The 15,855-nt window shown below is 34.2% G+C and overlaps 1 long non-coding RNA gene across 1 annotated transcript; it reads right to left on the bottom strand.

The window, feature by feature from the left end:
- Positions 1-6,810: 6,810 nt before the first annotated feature.
- Positions 6,811-11,909, bottom strand: LOC132618127 (uncharacterized). The gene is made up of 3 exons (XR_009573995.1): positions 11,590-11,909; positions 11,354-11,502; positions 6,811-7,516 (listed from the first exon to the last, which is right to left on the bottom strand). It is a non-coding gene; the product is annotated as an uncharacterized LOC132618127 (long non-coding RNA).
- Between the last annotated feature and the right edge of the window lie 3,946 nt (positions 11,910-15,855).

The raw sequence follows: 15,855 nt of genomic DNA, 5'->3' as shown, positions 1-15,855 counted from the left end.
TATAATATGTTATTACTCTTTTATTGCGACAGTTATAATTTCTTGGATTATGGAGAAAATATTTTAAGATCTTAGCTTTGATCAAATGATAAAGTTTACAAATTACAAGAAGTATAACTTTTATTTATGTAAATCTCATAGCTATTTCTTTGAATAAATGAGTTTAGATTTATAGATTTCTTTTAAGAAATAGGCTTAAAGCGTAAAATTCATTAGCCTAATAGACAAAGAAAATTTTGATGGAAAAGTAAACAAGTATTTAAAGTTATTCATAAAAATTAATAAATAATTTATAAAAGTTGTGTATATTAACTTGTTTGTTTGGTTCGATTTTTTTTTTTTTTGGGTTTGTTTTTAATAAATGCAAACTAAACCAAATATTATCCTTTTTTTAATTTAAAATCAAATCAACCCAAACTCAAACAACTAACTGTTTATTTACTTGTTTTGGTTCGTTTTGCGATTTGAATCAATTTGTAACCAAATCGTAAACACCCCTACGTATGTTATGTTATCGTCATATTACGTTTAGCCAAACATGCACTCATGCAGCTGTGCCATGCTCCTTTCCTAGAACGTTGCCTTTCGTTTGGGGTCCATAAGGCGCTCTCAATACAACTTTATTATTAATTATATTGTCCACAACTCCACATCAATATTGAGTACGCTGCACTCCAGGACTTATCCATATGTTTTGACATTGATGTTTGTGGTTCTAATGCCCAAGTTATCCAAATACTAGAGAACTGGTTCGCGTGGTGGAAAATATTAATTTTATCAATTTAACGGCATGAAAGTGATAAGATATTAATAATAGAAAAATAAAAAATATGTATAAGTAAAAATAAATATTAAAAGTAAACACAAAATATAAATTAAATTGTTGCATCCAATAAACAATTGTAGATTGATGACGATAAAGTTTTGAAGAACGATCTTTTCAATTGAGATGAACAGATACCACTCATTTTATCAGGGAAAGCTAATGGATTTTTAAATTACAACATTCTAAATTAACAATACGTATATATTCAGTTGGTTTTTAAGACAAATACAATGTTTGAACCAAATAAAGTTACTGGTGTCGGCTGAACTCAGGGGCAGATGGAGCATTATAATTACTTTCGATGCGGTGTACAAATTTATATGTAAAAAATTACTAAACTTACAATAAATAGTAGATATGAACTCATAACTTTAGAAATATAATGGTTCAATGCTAAAAAATTTAAAAAATTGAACCCCAAAAGTTTAAATCCTAGATTAGCCGCTGGCTGAACTCATAGCCGATATTCTAGCTCCGCCCCTAATTCTGGGTTATGGAACACTGCAAAGGTAGATTCTTTAGAATGCCCCTGCAGTGCAACTCCGTTCACCCTCATTTGTTTTATTTTTAACATTTTCTGCATGAAGCTAAGCCACTATGCTCTTTTATCCATTAGATGTCTTGTTCCATAGTAGTACTACACTAATACTTTTGGCTTTTGGTGGCAAATACATTTTATATTGATAAAGGATCCTGATTCAGTCCAAAATTTTCGTCACTACTGACTGATTGTCCTTACCTAACTAACATGGTAGTGGTCTAGAGATCACAAGATAAAACTACGAGTTCTCAACACCAACACCTGCCATTTTTCCCCTTGTATGTCCATATTATGTATATCTTTTAGTCATAGCCATTTTTTTGAGTCTTTGAAGAATCATTCTCTTTGGAAAGATAGGTCAAGCATTCCTTAAATCAATGAAAGCTTTCATGCAAAAAGAATCTAAAGAAAGATGAAATCTTCAAAGGAAACAAAAGGTTAAAAAGTTATCTCATGTCTAGCTTTAATATAGTACTCCCTCTATCCCAAAAAATTCTTTAGTTTGACTTGACACGGAATTTAAAAAATAAAAGAAAACTTTTGAAATGTGTGATTCAAAACAAGTCTTACGTATTTATGTTGTTATAAATCATCTCATAAAGTTAAATTGTTTCTAAATATAGAAATGTGTCAATCTAGAGTTAAACATTTGGAGTAGAAAATTTAAATATTAAAACTTAAAGGTAAAGCCTAACTCAGTAACTGTGATTCTGTTGAACCCATAATTATGTTATCGTCACGTCAAATTAAATTAAGTTTAGCAAAACATGCAACTGTTACATGCACGTTTGACTTTTCGTCGGTTACTTATCCTAAACGTTGCCTTTTATTATGGTCAATATCGCGGGCCCACTAAATTTACCGAGTTTAATTCTAAGTAATGAAACAGAGCTACTATCGGCACGTAGTTTAGACGAGGCCCCCAGGTCAGTAAATTAATAACCCCTTTTGCTGACCAACTTGGCAATTGACCAAAAAGACTGGTTGGTGACTGGGTATGTATGCGTATGTTTAGGGGTGTTTATGGGTTGGTTTGGATTAAAATCAAATTAATTTAGTCATTGTTTTAATTATTAAAATCAAATAAAATACATATTCATCGGTTTGATTCGGTTTTTAAGAAATCTAACGGTATTTCTTTTTTTTATTTATTTTCTTATGATCAGGAAAGACTTTTCCATCCTTTTTCAACTTAATTATAATATGTTATTACCCTTTTATTGCGAGAGTTATAATTTTTTAGATTATGGAGAAAATATCTTAAGATCTATTTGCTTTAATCAAATGATAAAGTTTACAAATTACAAGAAATATAACTTTTATTTATGTAAATCTCATAGCTGTTTCTTTGAATAAATGAGTTTGGATTTATAGATTTTTTTTAAAAAATAGGTTTAAAGCATAAAGCTCATTAGCCTAATAGAGATTAAGAAAATTTTGATGGAAAAGTAAACAAGTATTTAAAGTTATTCATAAAAATTAATATATTGTATATATAATTTGTGAAAGTTGTGTATATTATTTTGTTTGTCTGGTTCGATTTTTTTTTTAATTTAATTTGTTTTTAATAAATGCAAATCAAACCAAATATTATCCTTTTTAAAAAAAAAATTAAAATCAAATCAACTCAAACTCAAACAAGTAACTGTTTATTTACTTAATTTGGTTCGTTTTGTGGTTTCGATCAAATTTTAATCAAATCATAAACTCCCCTACGTATATATGTTATCGTCATATTACGTTTAGCCAAACATGCACGCATGCAGCAGTGCCATGCGCCTTTCCTAGAACGCTGCCTTTCGTTTGGGGTCAATATGGCGCACTCAATACAACTCTATTATTAATATTTTGTCCACAACTCCACATCAATATTGAGTACGCTGCACTCCAGGACTCATCCATATGTTTTGATATTGATGTTTGTGGTTCTAATGCCCGAGTTATCCAAATATTTAAATTACTCCAAACACGTTGATACCAAAAATATCATGATTGAGCATAAATAACTGAAATAGAGTAGACTTACGGGCACAGTACACGGAATTTTTTATAAGCGATGTTGATATTTAATTTAAAGAAGTGAACAGATGAATAAATCACCATGACAATGACATATAAGAAAATAGAAAACACAATAAATTATTTGAATAAAAAGTATTCAAGTACTCTCTCCATTCCATTTTATTGGTCCAGTATATTGAATTTTTTTTCTTTTACTTATTTATTTTAGCAAATCAAGAGAGATTAATTTATTTATTTTCAATTTTATTCTTATCATTAAGTAATTATTGCTCAAATTTATTAATCCCTCCGTCCCAAATTAACAATCACTTTAGCTCAAAGAAAGTTGTCTAAAAATAATTAGCACTTTAAAAATTCAAGACTAAATAAGATGATACTTAATTCCAACTATATCCTTAATATTAAAGAAGAATGCATAATTTTTAAAAAAAAAAAAAAAAAAACGTTCAATGGAAAGAGCAACAAATAGGATGCCTAATCCCCATCCATTGCAAATTGGAGAGAATGCAATAATTTTTCTTAATCAGGTTTTTAAGTTATGTTAAAATTGGAATAGTTTCCTTATAAAGTTTAGAAAGTATTAAATTATAGTAGTAGCTATAGTAAAAGAAACCTTTTCTTTGGTCGATTGGGTATGTTTGCAGTTGAAGCGCCATTAACTACCATTTGTATTTTTTTAGCTAAGAAAGCTGAAAAATATTTAAACAAAAAAGAGCATGCGATTAGCAGCGCTTGACCACGTTTTTGTTATAACGGCGCCGGATCAAGCGAGCTAGGACCTCTTTGTGTTAAACAGTGTCAGCTTTTTTAATTTAATTACGGAGTGTGCTTGTTAAGTAATTTTGGCTCAAATCGTTGTAATTTATAACTAAAAAAAATTCAGTAGTGGGGAGATAATCATAATCATAATATACTAAAAGTGGGAAGTTTCTAAGGGCAAAGTTGAATTACCAAATTGCCCATAAAAATTGAGGACCATTTTATTCTTTAATGAAAAATTATTCGTATAATATTTTTGTACTAAAACGTAAACGAACCTTTCAATAAATAATAAAGTAAATAGTAACATTCAAAAGATGACTGAATTCATTCATTACTATTAAAATCTGAAGAAAGGGAAGAGTTAACGTTGCAATAAAAACACAATAAAATACCATATTCATCTAATAAAACCAAATGTATACAGAAATTTATATATAATATAAAATTAGGCATAGACAAGGCAATGTGGCACCTCTCTATGGCCTAGAATGCTATTTATCTTTTTTTGTCATTTTTTTGAGTTCTTTTCTATTCCCCCTCCCCCTCCCCCCTCCCCCCTCCTCCCTCCCCCCTCCCCAGAGGCGGAGCCAGGATTCGAAGCTTGTGGGTTCGGGGTTCTAATTCTTTAAAGTTACTGGATTTTTAATTAATAATTTGTACATATTTGACAAAAATTTTAATACAAATATATGGTTCGGACAAAAGCTACTGGGTTCGGCCGAACCCCCACCCGAAGGGCTGGCTCCGCCCCTGCCCCTCCCCCCTCCTCATCTCCCCTTTTCCAATAATTATTTACTCCTATTTATTATTGTAATAGATGAGGTATTAAAGAATTGTGAGGGGCAACGAAGAGTCACGGTAAAAGGGTAGCAAAGAGTCATATTTTACCCCCCAAAAGTATTTCTTTTCCTATCGACAATTGATCTGAAGAGGTGTAAAAGAACATTAAAATTTGTCTAATACAGGTAAAGTTATGATATTTTATTTGACTTACGTGTCAGAAACTTTTTTTTCCCTTAATTTTGCCTCTAATTAAATGTGACAAATAAATTGGAACGGAGACCGACAACTCGACAAGGAACAGTAGGACAGAGCAGCTCTGTAGTCATATAAAGTGACTAACTGGTTAAGCATCATAAGTGCATTTGATCAAACTAAAACTACATAAGATATTCCAATATAAGTGTAACAAATGAAAAATCAGAAGTAAGCAAATAAATATCCCAAGTCACAATATCAATTATTACATTGACTTTATACCTCTATGCTTCGTGAAAATTCCGTACTTCCAAATTACCCAATTGATCCAAATTCTGCTGTATTTAATTCTGCGTTTATTTTCATTTACCTTAAAATACATTTAAGATGATTAAAACGTTTTTTTTTTTTTTTTGACAAAGCTTATTAAAGAGTTCAACAACCAGTACCACTACTAAGGGAAAGCTCAATTATTCCACATTAATGGAGGTACTAACATCCTCTGGAAAATTAATCAAGTTGTCCATGAAGATAAACTACTATACTTGTTTTTTATCAAGTTATAAAATTAATTTTTATATGTATGTACATATTTTATCTCCTTGATCTTGGCTACATCCACAAAAGTATTTTATAAATTTAGTTTGTTGCTTTTATAACCGCGCGAAGCGCGATCACGTACACTAGTGTAATGGGAACGAAGAGTTAACGTTGCCCATCTATTTAACACTACTCTTAGTGGTCGTTTGGTTGCTAGTCAAAATAGTCCCGGGATTACAATCCCGGGACTAATTTATCCCATCTGTTGGTATTATTTTATACCATCTGAAAGATGGTATAAAATAATCCTAGTATAAGTGGGTTAAGAAGGTATAAGTTGAGTTATTCCAGCACTAATTTTTATACCACGTTTGGTACAAGGTATAAAATAATTCCGGGATAAATTTATACCTTATACCAAACGTGGTATAAAAATTAGTACTGACATAACCCATTTTATACCTCAAACCAAACGACCACTTACAGTATTTTTTTTGTACCAAAAAGTAAAATATCTCATAATAAAATCATTTATAATAGATATCCTAATAATCACTACAATAAAATAGGTGAAACTTTTCCGCTTCTTGCCATTAGTATACCCTTTAAGAAGTAAATAAAATATGATCAGTCACACGTTTACACATAACTGTCAATCTTTCTCTATTTCAAAAGCTAATTTTATGAATATTTATTTTGGTGTCATTTAATACTTGATATCTGCCCATAAACTATTTTATACTTGATAGTTCAAAAAAAAAAAAAAAACTTTTTAGCTAATTTACATTGCAGTTGTTTTCCCCATATCCCACGAATGGATATGAATTTGTCTTTAGTTACATTACAGTTTTCCCCCCTGTATCTTCGATGTTGTAATAGTCAGCTATGAATTTGTTGATAACTAGTCACATTCATTTTCAGTTACACATTTTATATTTTTACATGCTTTATTTGACCCTATAAAAATGCACACCAATTACAGAAGCACTGTATCATATTTCTTTTCCCAAAAAACTCATATGTTTTCCCACTTCTGTGTATTTAATGAAGATCCAACCATCTCCATCTCAAGTTTGAAATGATGCCTCCATGGTTACGGATGAAACAATCAAACGAAGAAGAAGAAGAAGAATGGAAAAGAAAGTTTAAAAGGAAAGAGAATAGTTTTGAGACAAAAGTAGAAAACTTTTGAGACAAAAGCATAAAGTAGAAAAGTTTTCAAAAGTATGTTTCCCACTTAATATGTTCTGTGTTGACCAAGGCATTGGATGCCAAACACATGGAACTGATCTCTATTTTCAAACACATGGAACAGATCTCTATTTTCACAAATTCAATCCCAGCCGTTGTAAATCTGCCAGCTGGATAAAATAGGAATTTACTAGGAACCTTCCTTCACGTGCTAGTCATGTGAAGGAATATTTTTCTGTTCAAGTGTATAGTTTTTTTAGTATTTTCTTAGCCTCTTTTATTTACAATAACGTGTATATATAGGAATGAACAGATTAATGAATAAGAGGGGAAATCAGCAAAATCGGTGTCTTCTTTTATGGTATCAGAGCAGGTTTGAGCTCGATCCAAAACCTTCATCAAAATCACCTTCAATCTCTCAATAAACCAAAATGGCTGATGCAACACCAAATGTACAGCCAAGCAATGTAGACAAAACCATCACTTACGATAACAGTCATCCTTACCATCTGAATAACTCTGATTCACCCGGAATGGCCTTAATTAACAATGTGTTTGATGGCAAAGGATATCCAGGTTGGAGGAGATCTATTCTCCTAGCCTTATCAGCCAAGAGAAAACTTGGATTCATCAATGGAGCTTGTAAGGCTCCAGATCTGAAATCAGAAGAATATGAACAATGGAGTTGTGTTAATGATATGATTATTTGTTGGATCTCAAATGCACTAACAAAGGAAATTGCAGATAGTGTAATGAGTTCTAAAACAGCAAAGGAACTTTGGGACAACCTTGAGCAAAGGTTTGGCAAGTCAAATGGAGCCAAACTCTATCATTTGCAAAAGGAATTATCGGGACTTGTTCAAGGATATAATGACATTGCTGGGTATTTTACCAAACTGAAAAGAATATGGGATAAGCTAGATGCACTTGATGTTGTCATATGCTGTTCATGTGTATGTGTGTGTCAAGGAAAAGCCAAACTAATGAAGTCTTTAGAGGACCAAAGATTGATACAATTTTTGATGGGGTTAAATGATATATACACACAGGCAAGAGGAAATATCCTCATGATGAACCCATTACCCAGTATGGATCTGGCATACTCTTTGCTTTTACAAGATGAAAATCAAAGAGAAGCATATGCAAATGCTAACCACACTACTGAATCTGCATCATTCATGGTGACTTCACAAGGCAGAAATTATCAGAGAAATGGGAATCAAAATTTTAAAGCATCAAATCAACCACAGCAAAGGTTTGGCAACTACACACCAAGGAACAACAAAAAAATTTCAAAATATAAACCTAGGAAAAACAAATACAACCCAAATGTGAGCTGCACATACTGTGGGAGGACAGGTCATACAGAGGATGATTGTCATAGGCTTCATGGTTTTCCTGAGGATTTTGAATTCACAAAGGTTAAGCCCTATCAGGCAAAGGCCAATGGAATAGTTACTGAAGAGGACATGGTATTTGCTAAAGGGGAGGCATCCAACAACCATCACAATAATCCTATTCCACACATGAGTAAGGACAACAATCCTATTCCATATATGAGCAGGGATCAATATGCAGATTTGGTTCAGCAAGTGATTAAAGAAGTAAAGATGGGACAAACAGGAAGTTCAAACAGTTCAAATGTTGGGTTCAATGCAGGAGCAATTGCTGGTACAATTCTAAAGTATTCAGGCACTTGCTTATCTGTTTTTAACACTTCCACCTGGATTATTGATTCAGGAGCATCAGAACACATGTGTTTTGATTCTAAATCCTTTATTTCTTTGTCTATCCTTCCTGTTCCCATTAGTATCACTTTACCTAATTCTTTTAGGATCATTGTGACTCATGCAGGAAGTGTCTCTATTCTTCCTAAAATTACCTTAAAAAATGTCCTCCATGTCCCAGATTTCAAATATAACTTAATATCAGTCCATAAGTTATGCAATCAGTTTAGATGTGATGTGTTATTTACTCTTAGTGGCTGCATATTACAGGACCCTTTAATAAGGAACACTCAAGCTTTTGGTGAGGCAAAAGAAGGACTCTACTTGTTGCAGCCTAGTCCTAAGTCTAAGTCTATTTCATGTGACAGCGTAGTCTCATATCAAGAAGGAAGCAATTCCATTCCTCAGTCTAAGTCATTTTCTCTTCCAGTTTCAGCAAATATAGTTCCTAGTGTAAGTCTATGGCATGTAAGATTGGGACATGTCCCTTATTCAGTAATGAGAAAGTTTTCTTTTATCAATTTTCCTTCAAATTTCCAACATATTTGTGATGTGTGTCCTAAAGCCAGGCAGACTAGGCTGCCCTTTCCCCTAAGTCAAATTCAGTCTAAAAGAAACTTTGATCTAATTCATATTGACACATGGGGACCATATAAAACATGTACTCACAATGGATACAAATACTTTCTTACTATAGTAGATGATTTCAGTAGGGGAACTTGGACTTTCTTATTGAGTTCTAAGTGTAATGCTTTTCCTATTTTAAAGGATTTTCTGATCATGGTTGAAAGGCAATTCAATGCTAAGGTAAAGGTTATAAGGTCTGATAATGCTCTAGAATTAGGTAAAGGAACACAGGAAGCCCTTTTTCTCAAATCTCAAGGGATAATACACCAAACGTCATGTGTAGGGACTCCACAGCAGAATGGAGTAGTTGAAAGAAAACATAGACACCTCCTGGAAATTGCCAGGGGTCTGATGTTTCAGTCTCACTTACCTAGTACCTTTTGGGGAGAGTGTATATTGACTGCAACACATCTTATCAATAGGTTTCCTTCTAGGGTGTTGAAAGGAAGGACATCATATGAAGTTTTGTTTGGAATTAGACCACAGTATGATAACTTGAGGTGTTTTGGTTGTTTGTGCTATGCCTCAACCTTAGCACAACACAGAACAAAGTTCGATCCTAGGGCAATAGCTTGTGTTTTCTTGGGGTATCCACAAGGCCAAAAGGGGTACAAAGTAATGGATTTATCTACCAAGAGGGTCTTTGTCTCCAGAGATGTTAAATTCTTTGAGCATCAATTCCCTTTTGCTTCTAATTTGAATTCTCCAGCTACCATTTTTCCTATACCACAACCCACTCCATCAAATTCAGACTCACCTCGACCTAGTTCATTCCCTTGTCCTACTTTACCTACTGGTGATCATTCCACTACTCTACCACACACTCCACCATCATGTTCTATTGATCAGCACTCTCATTCCACTAATGACACAGCTACCAATTCCATTCCACTTTCTAACACTCCAACTTCTATTCCTACTCCCACTGTGTCTAACAACCCACAACATGAAGTCATCACTAGAACATCAGGGAGAGTTAGTCAAAGACCAACATATCTTGATGACTATGTTTGCAATCATGTCATTTTGACTGATCTAACTACTGCCTGTTTCATTCACCCTAATCCTCCTACTGCTTTTTCCTTTGGGTCTCTATCACTACATAACCAACAAGTTTTCCTTTCTATATCCACTATTACTGAACCAAACTCTTTTGCACAAGCCTCTCAACATCCAGGATGGAACAAAGCTATGCAAGAAGAGCTGGATGCTCTCAAGGTCAATCATACCTGGGAGATTGTTGAATTGCCCCCAGGCAAGAAACCACTACCCTGTAAGTGGGTTTACAAGGTCAAACATAGATCAGATGGAACACTTGAAAGGTTAAAGGCAAGGTTAGTAGTGAGGGGGGATATCCAGCAGGAAGGTGTGGATTATACTGAGACATTTTCCCCAGTAGTCAAAATGACCACAATCAGATGTCTCTTAACTGTTGCTGTGAAAAAAGGATGGCAAGTACACCAACTTGATGTAAGCAATGCTTTTCTACATGGGGACCTGCAGGAAGAGGTTTACATGAAGTTTCCTGCAGGTATGGACTGTCCTAATCCTAAATTGGTTTGTTTATTGAAGAAGTCATTGTATGGTTTAAAACAAGCATCCAGACAATGGTATGCTAAGCTGGCTGGTGCTTTAGCTTTTAAAGGGTATTCTAGCTCTCTTAATGATTACTCACTATTTTTCAAGCAAAATGTCAATCTTACCTCCATCATAGCAGTCTATGTGGATGACATCTTGATTACAGGTAATGATCTTGTTGAAATACAGCACATCACTAATTTTTTACACACAGCTTTCAAGGTTAAACATTTGGGTGATATTCATTATTTCCTGGGTATGGAAATCTTAAGGGAAAAACAGGGGTTCATCATAAATCAGAGAAAGTTCACTCCGGACCTTTTACAAGAATTTGATTGTTCATGTGCTACAGTTTCTTCTCCTCTTGACCCCTATTCCAAACTAAATGCACATGATGGTCCTTTGATATCCAATCCCACTTTATACAGACACCTAGTGGGAAAACTCAACTATCTGACCCATACTAGACCTGACCTAAGTTTTGCAGTTCTGAGTCTTAGTCAATACATGCAACAGCCACGAGAATCACATTTATTAGCTGCTACTAGAGTTTTGAAGTACCTGAAAAATGATCCAGGTCAAGGGATCCTCCTCTCCTCTGATTCATCTTTCGAATTACTTGCTTTCTGCGATGCTGATTGGGCATCTTGTACTGACTCTCGACGGTCAGTCAGTGGTTTTTTCATCACCCTTGGTGGAGCACCCGTTTCCTGGATATCAAAGAAACAAATCTCAGTATCATTGTCGTCTGCGGAAGCTGAATACCGTTCAATGCGTAGAGTGACAGCAGAAATTACCTGGTTAGTAAGGCTTCTATCAGATCTTGCCGCTCCTCCTAGCTTGCCGGTGACTCTTCACTCCGATAGCCAAGCGGTTATCCATATTGCAAAAAACCCGGTCTTCCACGAAAGGACGAAACATGTTGAACTGGATTGTCATTTTGTAAGACAACAGTTCGTCTCCGGTCTCATTACTTTGTCCTTCGTCCCTTCAAAGTAGCAGATTGCAGATCTATTCACAAAACCCCTATCTGGGGCATCTCACCGATTTTTGCTAGACAAATTGGGGATTGTTTCACTACCCTCCAATTTGAGGGGGGATAATGAAGATCCAACCATCTCCATCTCAAGTTTGAAATGATGCCTCCATGGTTACGGATGAAACAATCAAACGAAGAAGAAGAAGAAGAAGAAGAAGAATGGAAAAGAAAGTTTAAAAGGAAAGAGAATAGTTTTGAGACAAAAGTAGAAAACTTTTCAGACAAAAGCATAAAGTAGAAAAGTTTTCAAAACTATGTTTCCCACTTAATATGTTCTGTGTTGACCAAGGCATTGGATGCCAAACACATGGAACTGATCTCTATTTTCAAACACATGGAACAGATCTCTATTTTCACAAATTCAATCCCAGCCGTTGTAAATCTGCCAGCTGGATAAAATAGGAATTTACTAGGAACCTTCCTTCACGTGCTAGTCATGTGAAGGAATATTTTTCTGTTCAAGTGTATAGTTTTTTTAGTATTTTCTTAGCCTCTTTTATTTACAATAACGTGTATATATAGGAATGAACAGATTAATGAATAAGAGGGGAAATCAGCAAAATCAGTGTCTTCTTTTAGTATTCGGCAACAAGCCAACAACAGGTATATTTTTTTGCCTTTTTCTCTGCCACTTCTTTTTTACTATTACTCATGTCTAATGTCTTCCTTTGTCCTATGGTTGTGTATCCCAGCTTTTTTCTGTAGTATGCTTAGCAAGTAGCTAGGTACCCTAATTATTAAGTATCTCTATAACAAATAACTATTAATTTTTTGCAGGTGTACGCTATGAAATTGACAGTGATATCGTAGTCATTCTATTAAAGACATATATTAATCGAATTTCTATACAACTTCTATAAAATACTATTTTCATTTAACAAATTCTTGATATGTATACGGCTATAAAGAGGTGGATATTACAGTTTTTTAAAGACATGGTACAAACTTTAAGACGTGAAGCATTTGTAATCATAGCCGTTGTTGCGCATGTTCACATTTAAACCATGTATTATTGAAATGTCAAGGAATGCATAAGAAAATGTTATACCATTTCATAGACTGTGTACAACTACAAACTAAAATAGTGACGGGAGTAATGAAGAAAACAATAATGCTAAAGAAACATTTCTTTCTCCCTTGAAGATAAAGATATCCTTTCAACTTCATTAGATAGCAATTTTTGGTTAGATTGTGCATTACAATGACAATAAATATTAACCATGTAAGCTCATTATTTTCATTAGTTTGAGCTTGCACTTTTCTATATTAAATTTCATGTGATCCACTTATTGTAATATTAACTATATCGTTTTAAAAAATCTATACTAATTAGCATGAAATACACGTGCAACACACGTATCCGAAAACTAGTAAAAACTAAGCTTAGGAGGAAGCAAGTACAGATTATTAAGGAAGTTAAGGCTCCATAATTCATCTGGAATTTCACCCCTGACGTCCAATCCAGAAACTCTCCTGTAAAGATCAATTGAAAAGAGAAGCTCATACATGGTATGTAAATGATTTTGAACAGTACACTACATGCTGTTGCATACAAGAAGAAGAAGCAGCAGCAGCACATACTATTAAGATTCTTTGAGGTCAACATTAAAATAAATTCAAATTTAAGGCGAAATGCATAGACGGCTTCCTTAACTTGGCAACAATTGTCACTTAGCTCAATTGAGACTTGTACCTATCAGAACTTCAACCTCACTCAATGCGTGCCTAGTATCCACAAATTGTTGACATTTGAAAGATATTTCTCTATATATGTATATACATTACAAGGAGAACCTATTACCTTTAAGTTTTAGATTCGTCCCTTAAGCAAATGTCAGTAAAGTGAATAACGCGGATTGAGTGACTTGCAAGCCAGTGATATGACAGAGAGTTCCGTTTTTTGCAGAACAATAGCATTTGACGCCGGGACTTCAATTTTGGAGGAAGAAGTATCAATTGCGGTTCCACTGCATAGCTCACCACTAATGTTCCACTGATTTGTTGCAGAAATTCCCTATTTTGGAAGATTGAGTTCAAAATACGGGCTGCAGTATCAATAACTCTTAACTATGATAATCTAATTGATGATACCATATAATGTGCCAAGATGTCAGAGGCAAATCTAGGATTTCTGAAGCATGGTTTCATCACTATAATAAAAAAATAAAAAAAATAAAAAGAAGAAAAAAATATATTGAGCAGAATTGATCCCCAGTCCTCTAGGTAAATAAGTTAACTTTCAACCAAGTGCACCATTTAGTCTTTTGTAGTATGTGTTTCAGTAGTTAGTATTATAATAATTTTAGAAAATATATAAATAAAATACCAGTTTACGAGATCATAATGTTCACGTGCTCCAAAAATAGTGCCTAAACTCGCCCCTGCCAGATGTACTCTACTGAAGGGAGATCTTTTGGGAAAATAGTGTCGGGGCTAAAGCGGACAATGTTAAGATGTTTCACCCCAGCAGATAACAAAACATGATGAAACTTCAACTTGGCATATGTCAAGAGATGATTATCAATGGATTATGAATCTTTGAATAGTAATTAAGAAGTTGAGGCGAAAACAGAGCAAGAAGAGAAAAAGAATCTTCACAAACAGGGATAGAAAAATAGGGAAATGGGAACGCACCTTCAGAAGGATTAGTGATGGCAGTGGTTGTGTTTCTTTGAGCTATGGTTATCTCCACCTGTAGACTGAACATGATGATGGTGGCCAAGGAGGAAAAGCTTAAGACAAATAGAGCATATGATCTCCCGCTTGCCGATGACAACGCCTTCTTCATCTCTGCCTTGTTCTTTTTTTGAGAGACAGAGGTTGGTCGAGAACAAGATAAGAAACAAGAGAGATCCATTATAGTATAAAGCTAATTTATAACTGCTGTTATCGTCATAGTAGGTTTAGGAAAACATGCAACTATGCCATGCACCTTTTGTCAATATGGCGACTGACGAGCCCACTAAATACAACTGAGTTTAATACGGAGTAATGAAACATAACTGCTCTCATAACTTCTGGCCAACTTGGCAATTGGCCAAAAACACTTTGATTGAAGTAGCAAAGGCAACCTCATAGCGCCGGGTTCATCTGAACCTACGTAATACTTTTGATGCGTGAGTATAAAGTTATATATCAAATTCACAAATATTACAACAGATAGTGGGTCTAAACACATAGTAGAAGATTCAACATTCAGAACATTAAAGATCCAACACTTGAGAGTTAGTGTCTCTTTTTTTCTTCTCTCTTTCTTGCCTTGTACTCACTTTAACCAGGACCATTTTGTGTGGTTGAATTACAAGGTTTAATTGGCAGCAGAGTCCCCGACCTAGATTGGCTGTATCTTCTCTTTTATGCTCTGCAACTTTTTTTTGGCTCTTCTTTCTTGTGAAATTGCAAACTGAAAAAAATGAAGCTTTTGGCTTTTGTAATGATGTAGCAGACTAGTAGTAGAAGAAAATTGATTCTGGGAGGTCAAGGGAAGTTGCAGAATAAATAGTTCGGCTTTTGGTTATTTCATATTTGAGTGAAAAATGAGTTTTAAATCTATTGGACTGACTTAGTGAAAATAGATTTAAAATCTTTAGCACAATTAATATATCATATATTCGAAATAAATTCAGAATTAAATTGAATAGATGTATCTAGGGAGAATTCGCTTTGAAGAAATTATTCCCTAGATACGCATGTCGTGTTATTTCACAATTGAATCAATTAAAAATTTTAAAAAAGAACTAAAGTTAGGGATTTATCAATAGGTAATGTTGCACCAATGCCAACCAAAGGTTGCGCAATAAATTCTCAACTTTTTCAGGGTGCTATGGTGGATAAATGCAACTGTCGAACAGCCAATTAGTACTTTCAGCTCTTTTTTTAGCTTGATTGCTTGTTGTTTCTGCCAATTTGTAGTTCCCAATAATGGAACATTGCACTTTAGAATGTCCCTGCAACTCCGTTCACTCTCATTTGTCTTCACTTTAAGCCTTTCCGCGAGAAGCCACTCTGATCTTTTATCCGTCAG

This window comes from Lycium barbarum, chromosome 11, assembly GCF_019175385.1.
Source record: "Lycium barbarum isolate Lr01 chromosome 11, ASM1917538v2, whole genome shotgun sequence".
NCBI classification, from domain to species: Eukaryota; Viridiplantae; Streptophyta; class Magnoliopsida; order Solanales; family Solanaceae; genus Lycium; species Lycium barbarum.
Note: the sequence above shows the minus strand (reverse complement) of the source record. Positions and strands in the feature narration are given on the sequence as shown.